We start from the raw sequence: 9,748 nt of genomic DNA, 5'->3' as shown, positions 1-9,748 counted from the left end.
GGGAAAGGAAAAGCATCATAATTTGGTACTCACAGCACAGGACCAGTGCTGGGCATACAACAATTGCTAAATGAGGCCTCTGGGTGGCTCAGTGGTCGAGCATCTGCCTTTGGCTCAGGTCATGATCCCAGGGTCCTGGGATCGAGTCCTGCATCCAGCTCCCTGCATGGAGCCTGCTTCTCCCTCTGCCTGTGTCTCTGCCTCTCTCTCTATGTCACTCATTACTAAATAAATAAAATCTTTAAAAGTTTCCAAATATAATATTTAGCATGTGCATGGAGGACTGAATGGATACATGGAAGGATGGATGTTATGTAAGTGGACTGATGAATGAACAGATAAGGAATCATGAGTAACTCTGTACCTATCTTCTTTCTCTAGCTCATGCATAGGGATTTATTTGCAACTCAGTTTTGTCCTCTGGAAGATGGGCATGGAGCAGTCATACTCTGAGAGGTGGAGTCTTTGAGAGTCATTCCCTGAGATAAGCCCCCAATGTCCTGAAGCTAGAGGTGGCTGGCATCTTCAGGAGACTTTGAGAAGTTGGATTTTCCCCACATGTTCTTCCTCACTGTGGATAGCATACCCTGTGTTGCACCCTTCTAGTGATATAACCTGAATTCCAGAGAAGAGCTTGCCCACCTCATCAAAGTACCAGGACACTTTCTGTAGTACATGGGCTCTCAAATTTGATCTGAGTCAGTTTTGTTTTATAATTTTATTTTATTTTATTTTATTTTATTTTATTTTAGAGAGAGAGAGAGCGAGAGAGAGCCAGTGCACAAGCAGGGGGAGTGGCAGGCAGAGGAACAGGGAGAAGCAGGCTCCTCGCTGAGCAGGGAGCCTAATGTGGGACTTGATCCCAGGACCTGGAGATCATGACCTGAGCCAAAAGCAGATGCTTAACCGACTGAACCACCCAGGCACCCCTGAGTCAGTTTTCATTCTCTGATTTCCTATAGTGCTAGCGGGCTCCTCATTTGACCCTTCACAGATGCTATTTTATAATTGTAAGTTATTATTTAGTTTTTTCTCTATGTACGGCACGTCTTTCCAACTAGACTGTGCTCTTGCAGGCTGGAGCCCCTAGAGAAACTTTTCATCACGCCAGCCCCTAGCAGAGAACATTGCACACCAAACCGTTGCATGCTTGCAATGCTAACACCATGGAGAACAAGGACATTGATCCATAGCCTTTAAGAACCAACTGAAAGCCTCAAGCTCCATCCCAAGCTAGGATCAGCTCTATGCCAAGAAGCTTCTTGCACACCAAACACATCATTCTGTTCAGGCAGGGGCTGTGTGAACTGATGAGAAAGAAAGGGAAGGAGTCAGGGAAAACGAGGGAGGATTCACTCCTGTGTTGCTCACAGGCACATGGCCTGTTCTCAAACCGTATGTATCACAGTCATGTCCCAAAGGAGTCCTGCTAGGGAAGGGAATGCAAATAGCATCGGACAGCTTCTCTCTCCTGGAGAGAGAGGTTAGGGCAAGAACGCCTCAGATGCTACTGCATCTTTGTCACCACAATCCTGGAGGTGCATTTTTCATATACTCCGCTTCCTAGACAAGAAAAAATAGAGATTCAGAGAGGCTGAGCAAAGTGCTCAAGGTCACACAGTTAGTGAGCGACATACATACATTGGATTTACACTGTGCCTCAAGTGTCCAGGCTCTTCACTCCTGTCTTATATTGGCTCTTGTGACTCAGGCTCACCGAAGGCACTGGAAGAAGCCCAAGTATGTTTCATTTCCCTGGATAGATAGATGCCTCTTCTAAAATGCAGCTGGTTTGGGAGCATGAAAGAGGAAATCGGATCAGAGCCCACTGCTAGTTATAATGAAGATGAAGGAAGCAGAGTTCAAAGCAGGGAAAAACTTATAAGTCTTATTTTGTGTAAGCATCATATTAAACAGATTCCGTTCCAACCATAAACAGATTTTCACATTTCCACCTTCTCCCCTCCCATTCCCCTCCAACAGCCCCCACCATCTCTGACAGATTGTTCCCTTCCTTCTTGTTTAGATTATAAGTAAGCAAATTTGGCTTTCCTTCCATTCTCCGCCCCCCGGCCCTGCACCATCTGGGGGTGCATATTTCTTACCCCAGTTTCTTTTAAAATCCTCCCTTTTGCTTTCTGTCCAGCGGCCCCTTCGCTTGGGAAGCTCTGCGGAGAGTTTCTCCGCCGGCCGCCAGGGGTCGCAGCCGAGCAGCCGGAGCCGCGTCTCCGCAGGGGCGCCCGGGCCGCTTGCCGGGAACCGCGAGCCCGGCTCCTGCAGGCCCCCGCGCACCGCATTAATCAGGCCGCGGCGCTGCGGTGCTGTCGGAGGGGAGTGACACGCGGGGCTGGGACCCAGATCGGGCTCTTTCAGGCAACCGGAGCCCGGCCGCCTCAACTGCCTTGCCCCGGGCTCCGAGCAGACGGTGCCCAATCACGCGGAGCGGGGCCAGCCGCCCGCCCGGCCCCGGGGTCGTGGCTGCCTTTCAGTCCTCGGATTCCTTCATCGGCAGCGGAGAGAGGTGGAGTTGCAGCGGCGGGGCAGCTCGGGGTGCAGTGGGGAGGACGCGCTCGCCACCCCCCGCCCCCGCGCTGCCACCAGCCCAGGCCCGCAGAAGCCCAGTGGGCTCCGCTGCCGCACGCACGTGGACCCGCACCGCCCGCCAGTGATTCCTCCCGCACCTCGGAGAGACTTGGCCCAGCCTCTCATGGTCCCTGCATGTGCCTGGAAAGCAAGGCCTCTGCCAGAATTTTATCAGATGGCATGCAGAGGAGGAGAGGGAGCACGTGCTTCCTTTAGCATGAATTTTTCAACATTACATTTTCATTTCTCTGCCCTATTTCTCTCAATTCCTCCCACTGCTCTTTTCAGAGCTGGAGTTGCTTCTTAAGATTTGATGCGATTACTGGGCACCTAACATGGAGGCATGGGAGTGGGGAGAAAGGGGGGAGAGGAGCCCAAGGGGAGGGGGAAGGGGTGTGCCAGCCCCCAGGGCTGGCTGAGGCTCTTGCCACTCTTGGGAAGCACACTGTCGAGCAGTTTTATTCAAGCCAGTGAGGGGAACCAACAGGGGTCCATGAGGCACCTTCCCTCTTTCCCTACCGGGTCCGCTTTCCGTCCTCTTTTCCCCTCCTGTTCTTCTCTCCTTCCCTTTGATCCTTCCTTGAAGACAGGGGCAAGCACACCTCTAGACAAATACGCATGTGCAAATACATGCTTATAATACAAGACAGACTTTGATCTTTTATGGTAAGTTTTAAAGGCATAAGGAGCTATGGGAAGAGAAATTAAGGTTGCTGAAAGGATCTGGTAGGTTTCTTTGACGTCAAGTGGGATCTGAGTTGGATCTTGAGAGATGGGTAGGAATTCTGCAAAAGGAAGAAGGGCATGCTGGGCAGAAAGAAGAGCTTGGACAAAGACCTAAAAGCGAGGGATATCATAGCATTTGAGGAGAGTGAAGAGTAGCTGCAGTGATCCTGCGCAGGTTGAGGGAAGGGATGCCCTGAGTGTAAATGCACCCAGGAGGTTGGGTCAGGAGATGGAGAGTTCTGCATGTCCAAATAAGGAGGCAGGGCATTGTATAAAACAGGGAAGGGGACGCCTGGGTGGCTCAGCGGTTGAGCGTCTGCCTTCAGTTCAGGGCTTGGTCCTGGAGTCCCAGGATCAGGTCCCGCATCAGGCTCCCTGTATGGAACCTGCTTCTCCCTCTGCCTGTGTCTCTACCTCTCTACCTCTGTGTCTCTCATGAATAAATAAATAAAATCTTAAAAAAAAAAAAAAAACACGGTGAAGCCCATTGAAGCTTCCCGTGGCACGACAGATTTGTAGTCTAGGGGCATCCCTCTGAAGGGTGGGGGATGCTGAACAAGGGAGATCTGTTTGGAGGCCATTATGGTGGTCGAGGCACAGAACAGGAGGGCCTGAACTAGGGCTGCCACACTGGGAGTGGAAAGAAGGTAGAAACCATGTGGAGGGGCACCAGGCTTGCTTCCCAATACCTTCTCTCCCCACCGGCCATGTCTTTCCCCTCTCCTACTCTTCATCATAGCTGGCAATCTCCCAAATGGAAACTGCTGGAACAGTACTCCCTCTCCTCCCAACCACCAGGTCTACACATGCACCTGTGTCTGTATCACTGTGTCCATCCTTCCTCCTCCAGGGATGCAAAAAAGTCCCCCTCATCAAAGGCCAGTACATCCCCTCTGCTCTTCTAAAGGGTTTTTCTCTTTCATTTTACTCATTCTTTCTCCTGTACCACCCCTGTCCCCCTTTTGCATATTCATTCCCACCAGCACATGCATGTGCTTGATTATTCCCCATCTTCACAGAAGCCTCAAGAGAGGCTACATTCCTCTTTACCTCTAGCCTCATTTATTGTAAAACTTCTCCAAAGTATTGTCGACACATACTGCTTCCATTTCTTCACCTACACCTACAGATTACTATTTGGTTTGCTCCAATCTGGCCCACAGTATTTCTTTGCCAAAATTACTCCTTAATTTTTATTATCCTAAGCCCAGTGGATGGGTTTCTGGCCTTATCTCGGTCTTTTAGTAATATCTGATGTGTTTGACTCCTCCCTTCTTTACAAAACACTCTTTTTTTCTTAGTTTTGTGACATTCACACTCTCCTGGATTTTTTTTCTATATCACTGGTCTCTGCTTTTCATGCAATTTTGCTGGCTCATCCTTGTAGACAGGACTTCCAAATGATGAAGGACCTGGTTATGGGGCCTCTTCTCCTCTTCTCTTCCCTTCCTTTCTCTCTTTTCCTATCTCTTGGGTTCTCATCCCTTCATCTGTGTACTCCCATGGCATAAATACCATCTCTACAATGATGCCTTCTGAATGGGTCTCCATTCCAGAGCTCTCCTCATGGGGCTCCAGGTTGTTATATCTGTCAACTTGACATCTCTACCACGATGTCTCATTGGCATCTTAAATTTAGCATGTCTAAAACAAAACGCTTAATTCCCTGCTGTACCCACTGCCAGCTGGCCCTGTTCTTCCTTCTATGTCCCCAATCACGAAACGGCATTATCATCCACCTAGTTACTTACACCAGAAGCCCTGAGTCATTCTTAATTCTTCCTTTTCCCTCATCTCCATATCCCATCCATCAGCAAGTTCTATCAGGTTTCCCTCCAACATATGTCTAGTATTGGTCCATTTCTCACCACACTCACTGCCTTCCTGTAGTTCAAGTCATTACTACCTCTTACCTGGTCTAGTGCAAAAGCTTTGAATCTGCCTCCCTGCTCTACCTCTTGCCCCCACCACCTTCTCATAATTCATTCTTCATGCATCAGTGAACTTTTAAAAGCATAAACCAGATCAGATCCCTGCTCTGCTTAAATGCTAACATTTGATTTCCCATCGCACTTAGAATAAAACCAAATGTCTTGAATGGTCTCCAAGGGCCTTCATGATCTGGCCTCTGGCCACTCCTCACCCTAATCCAATTATGATCACTCCCTCCTCAGTAAGGTCTATCCCAAAAGTCTCATTGCTGGTTTTTGGACATGTGAAGCTCTTGCTCTCCCTATAGCCTTGATATCTGCTGACTCTTGAGCCTGGATTGTTTGTTCTTCCCATGGATTTTTTATGAGAGGCTCCCTTCTCATCCTATAGAGGATGCTTTCTTGACCCACAATCACCCACATCACCCTACTCATTTCTTTCAGATTATTGATCACATTTTGCAGCACAATGCTTATTTGTCTATTGTCTGTCTCCTCAGACTCAGAAACTCATTCATCTAGTTCACCCTTACATTCTCAGCACCAAGCAATGCCCCTGGCTGTGAATTAGTAGTGTTATCAGTAAGGTAGAATGACTCTGGTTATCCCATATACAGAGCAAAAGAGGAAGGGAGTTCTATTAAAATTGAGAAGGGGATACTGTAAGAACACTAATTCCTGTTCTTGTGAGAGGGACAAAGGAGAAAGTAGGGCTTTGGTGGGGGTGAGGGTGAGTATGGAAATGATTTCATTTTGAGTGTGAGATGCTTGCAGGCCTTTCAGCTGGCAGATGAGCATGTAAGTCTACAGCTTGGTGAAGAAATGAAGACTAGAGATATAGGTTTGGAAAATACCTATGCCAAAATGATCATGAAAGCCATGAACATGGATGAGGATGATTGTGGGTGTTAGAGTGACAGCAGGAGAGAGAAGGGCACTAAACCTTAGGCCTTAGGTGGTGCCTGTATTTAGGGATGAAAATAAGGAGGAGTGTGGGAAGGAGAGTGAGAGGCAGGAGGAAAACCAGGAGAAGTATTACTGGTGTATAGGAAAGGTGAGATTTAAAAAAAAAATGATAGTAAACTTTCAGTTCAGTTCAACAAGTATTTATTGTGCTGTTTCTCTATGCTAAACTCCATATTTTGCTCTAGGACTACAAATATAAATAAACTCTCATTGCTTCTGTGGGGGTTAGAGTCTGTAAGGGGAAATATGATATGTAACAGTATTTATGTAAATAAAAAATATATACTGATACAAAATAACATTATGTACTTTATAAGTGTATACCCAGACATAACAATACATGTTGAATATATTAGAGCAGTTTCTCATGGGGAAGCACAGAAGTGTAGAAGAGGGATAAAAAGGAATCAATACATAGGTAAAACAAGAGGGGGGACTCAACCATACAAGGGTATTAGAATTCTGTGAGTGGAAGTTTTTGATCATTTAACCATCTGTCCACCACCTAGATTCTTGCAGTTTTTTTCTTTAATATTGAAGCACCTTTTTAATACTACAAAGTGCTACATATTTGTTGTAAAGTTTTTAAATGGTAGAGAGAGTATAATTAAGGAAATAAGCATCACTTGATATCCTATTGCCCAGATATAACCTATGCTAATATTTTGTAATTATGAACACATATACATGTATGTCTATTTTTGGTGCCTTTTATTATTTAAAAATTGCTAGCAGTTTCTAATTCAAATCACCTAGGAACACATCCTCTTTTGGGAAGAACCACTTGCATATCTCCAGTGACAGTGAAAGGGAAGTATCTATCTGCCTATTGTTTCAGGAAGAAACTATAGTAGGTTTTTGTTTCATGAGGGCCTAAGTCTCAGTGGAGGTGGTGATGAAGGTGGTAGAAGTATGTAGTGAACTTCCCTAAAATCCTTTTACTCCCACTGATTTACAAAGAAGTCAAAGAACCTTTTTGAAGAAGGGAAATAGCATTTCTTCCATTGAGGTCCAAGATTATTAGTTCACATCCAATATGATGGTGGAAGCCCAGATGCCCAGAAAAGGAGAAGGAAAAGAGGCATCTTCTCGCCCAGGGAAGGCACTCAGGGAAGGCTGGAGCCACCCTGGATTATGACCACATGTTAGGGAACAACTGTGGGTGGGTAAACACTGAAAGTATTGTACCCCCAAGACCTTTAACATCAGAACTCAAGCTTGCTTAGCATGATGTATGATGTGCACACAGCTGTGCTGAACTCTGGGGCAAGTCTCATCATCTCTCTCTAACTGTGAGCAACATAAGTAACCTGAGAGTAGCTGTAAGTCTGGGTTACTCCAGCACTTCCTGTGGTGAGCAGGGCCTTGGGAATAGAGTGTTTCTTGCAGTGTGCAAAACCTAACAAAGGATTCATGGACCTCCTCCTTTGGCACAAGTGCTTAATGGTGGTGACAGCAGCTAAAGCTGCAGTATTGGGCCTTTGGCACATTGACCAAACTTTCCATTTTCATTTGTCTCTTTATCAGACAGGGCAATAGTAACTGATTGTTTTGGCCTCAGTCAGAAACTACCTCACTTACTTCTGGGACTTTTGAAAGATGTTATTTGGGGAGGAAGGATGAATTGTTCATGACTGATGGAATGCGAGTTTAAAGTCATTTATTTGGCTTTTAAATGAAGTGAAACTTGATATTTACCTCAAATGGGTAAAGCAAAATTACACACACATACATGTTTGTCTATCTATCTATCTATCTATCTATCTATCTATCTATCTATCTATCATCTATCATCTATTTATATCTACATATATATGACACTTCTATGTACTGCTGGGACCACAGTGGAGAACAAGACAGTCTACTCTCTGCAAATCAGAAGTTTATGTTTTAGTAGGAGGGTAGAGATATAAGAGTGATATGAGATGAGATATGTAGTAAGGAATTTGGCCTTGCCCAAAACAGGTTTGGCCTTTGCTCCTGGGAAGTAAGTAACCTCTAAACACTTGGAATTTCCTGAGTGATAGGAGTGTCTGAGGAATGCCCCTCAGAACCCACCTGATATTGTAGGCTAACAAGGTGGGTCATGGTGGGCCTCTTGGGCTACATGATATCAGTACCAACCCTGGGGGAGGTGGAGACGCATAGACTGAGTTCAGCCATGTGGGCAATAGTTCAATAATGAAGACCCAACAAAAGCTCTGGACATTGAGGCTCATGCAAGTCTTTTTGGTTGGCAATTCTCTATGTATAATGTCATACTATGTGTCCTGGAGGAGGCCACACCATGTGTGACTCTTCAGGGGGAGGAGAATCAGAAGTGCTACTTCTGGACCCAGCCCAGACTTTGCCCCAGTATCTTTTCCTTTGCTGGTTCTAATTTTTATCCTTTCCCTATGACTGTGAGTGTAATAGTTTTCTGTGAATTCTGAGTCTATCTAGCAAATTATCAAAACAGAGGTGGTTTGAGGAAGCCCATGAAGTTGCAGTTAGTATCAGAAGTCTTGAGCAGACCTGGCATCTGGAAGACTGTGTCCTAAAACCCTACAATTTGGTTAGCTTCAGGTACTAGACAAAACAAACAATTAGACAAAACAAGAAAATCCTCCAATACATGGAAAAGTTACTTTCAGATAGTGACAGTTTCTGAAGAAAATAAAATACGGTGATGTAAAAGAAAATGATGGGGTGTGGGAATATGTGGACTAGGTTGTTGGGGTCTAGAGCTGAATCTTCAATAACAAGGCAAAACCAGTCAGACAGTGATCTCAGGGTAGAACATTCCAGGCAAAGCCAACTAGAGGCACAAGCCAGGTGTTTTTTTTTTTTTTTTTAAAGGAAAAACAGTTTAGTGTGGCTGGAGTGAGCGAGGTACAAAGAAAGAGATGGATGGGATTCTATTTTTGCAGGGGTTTCTTTATAGGCCAGGTCTGGCCTTTGCGTTTTGTTGTTAAGTATGATTGGAAATTCACTGGAAGATTTAGATAAGTGAGTAGCATGGCCTGCTTGTGTTTTTTTCTTTTACTTATTTATTCATTTTTAAATTCCAGTATAATTAACATATAATGTTATATTAGTTTCAGGTGTACATTTGGCTTCCCAAATGTCTTCTGCAACTGTCAACAACTGTATACGTTATTCAGTGCTTATTATGATAAGTGTATTCTTTAATCTCCATTGTCTATTTCATGCACCTCCCCTCTGATAACTGACAGATTCTCTATATTTAAGAGTCTAGGTTTTTTTATTGTTGTTTGTTTTGGTCTCTTTTTTTCTTTGTTCACTTTTTAAAAAATTTCACATATGAGTGAAATCATATGGTATTTGTCTTTCTCTGACTTATTTCACTCAGCATTATACTCTCTAGATCTATGTATTTTGTTGCAAATGGCAAGATTTCATTCTTTTTATGGTTGGGTAATATTCTAATATATATATATATATATATATATATATATATATATATATATCACCTCTTTCTTATCCATTCATCAGTCAATGAATACTTGGGTTGCTTCCATTTTTGACTATTATAATTAGTG

General features: G+C 44.6%; 1 long non-coding RNA gene across 1 annotated transcript; it reads right to left on the bottom strand.

Annotated features, from left to right (window-relative positions):
* Positions 1–759: 759 nt before the first annotated feature.
* On the bottom strand, positions 760–2,281 carry LOC125753848 (uncharacterized). The gene is made up of 3 exons (XR_007406517.1): positions 2,106–2,281; positions 1,642–1,787; positions 760–1,563 (listed from the first exon to the last, which is right to left on the bottom strand). It is a non-coding gene; the product is annotated as an uncharacterized LOC125753848 (long non-coding RNA).
* Between the last annotated feature and the right edge of the window lie 7,467 nt (positions 2,282–9,748).

Source organism: Canis lupus, chromosome 27, assembly GCF_003254725.2.
Source record: "Canis lupus dingo isolate Sandy chromosome 27, ASM325472v2, whole genome shotgun sequence".
Classification (NCBI taxonomy): Eukaryota; Metazoa; Chordata; class Mammalia; order Carnivora; family Canidae; genus Canis; species Canis lupus.
Note: the sequence above shows the minus strand (reverse complement) of the source record. Positions and strands in the feature narration are given on the sequence as shown.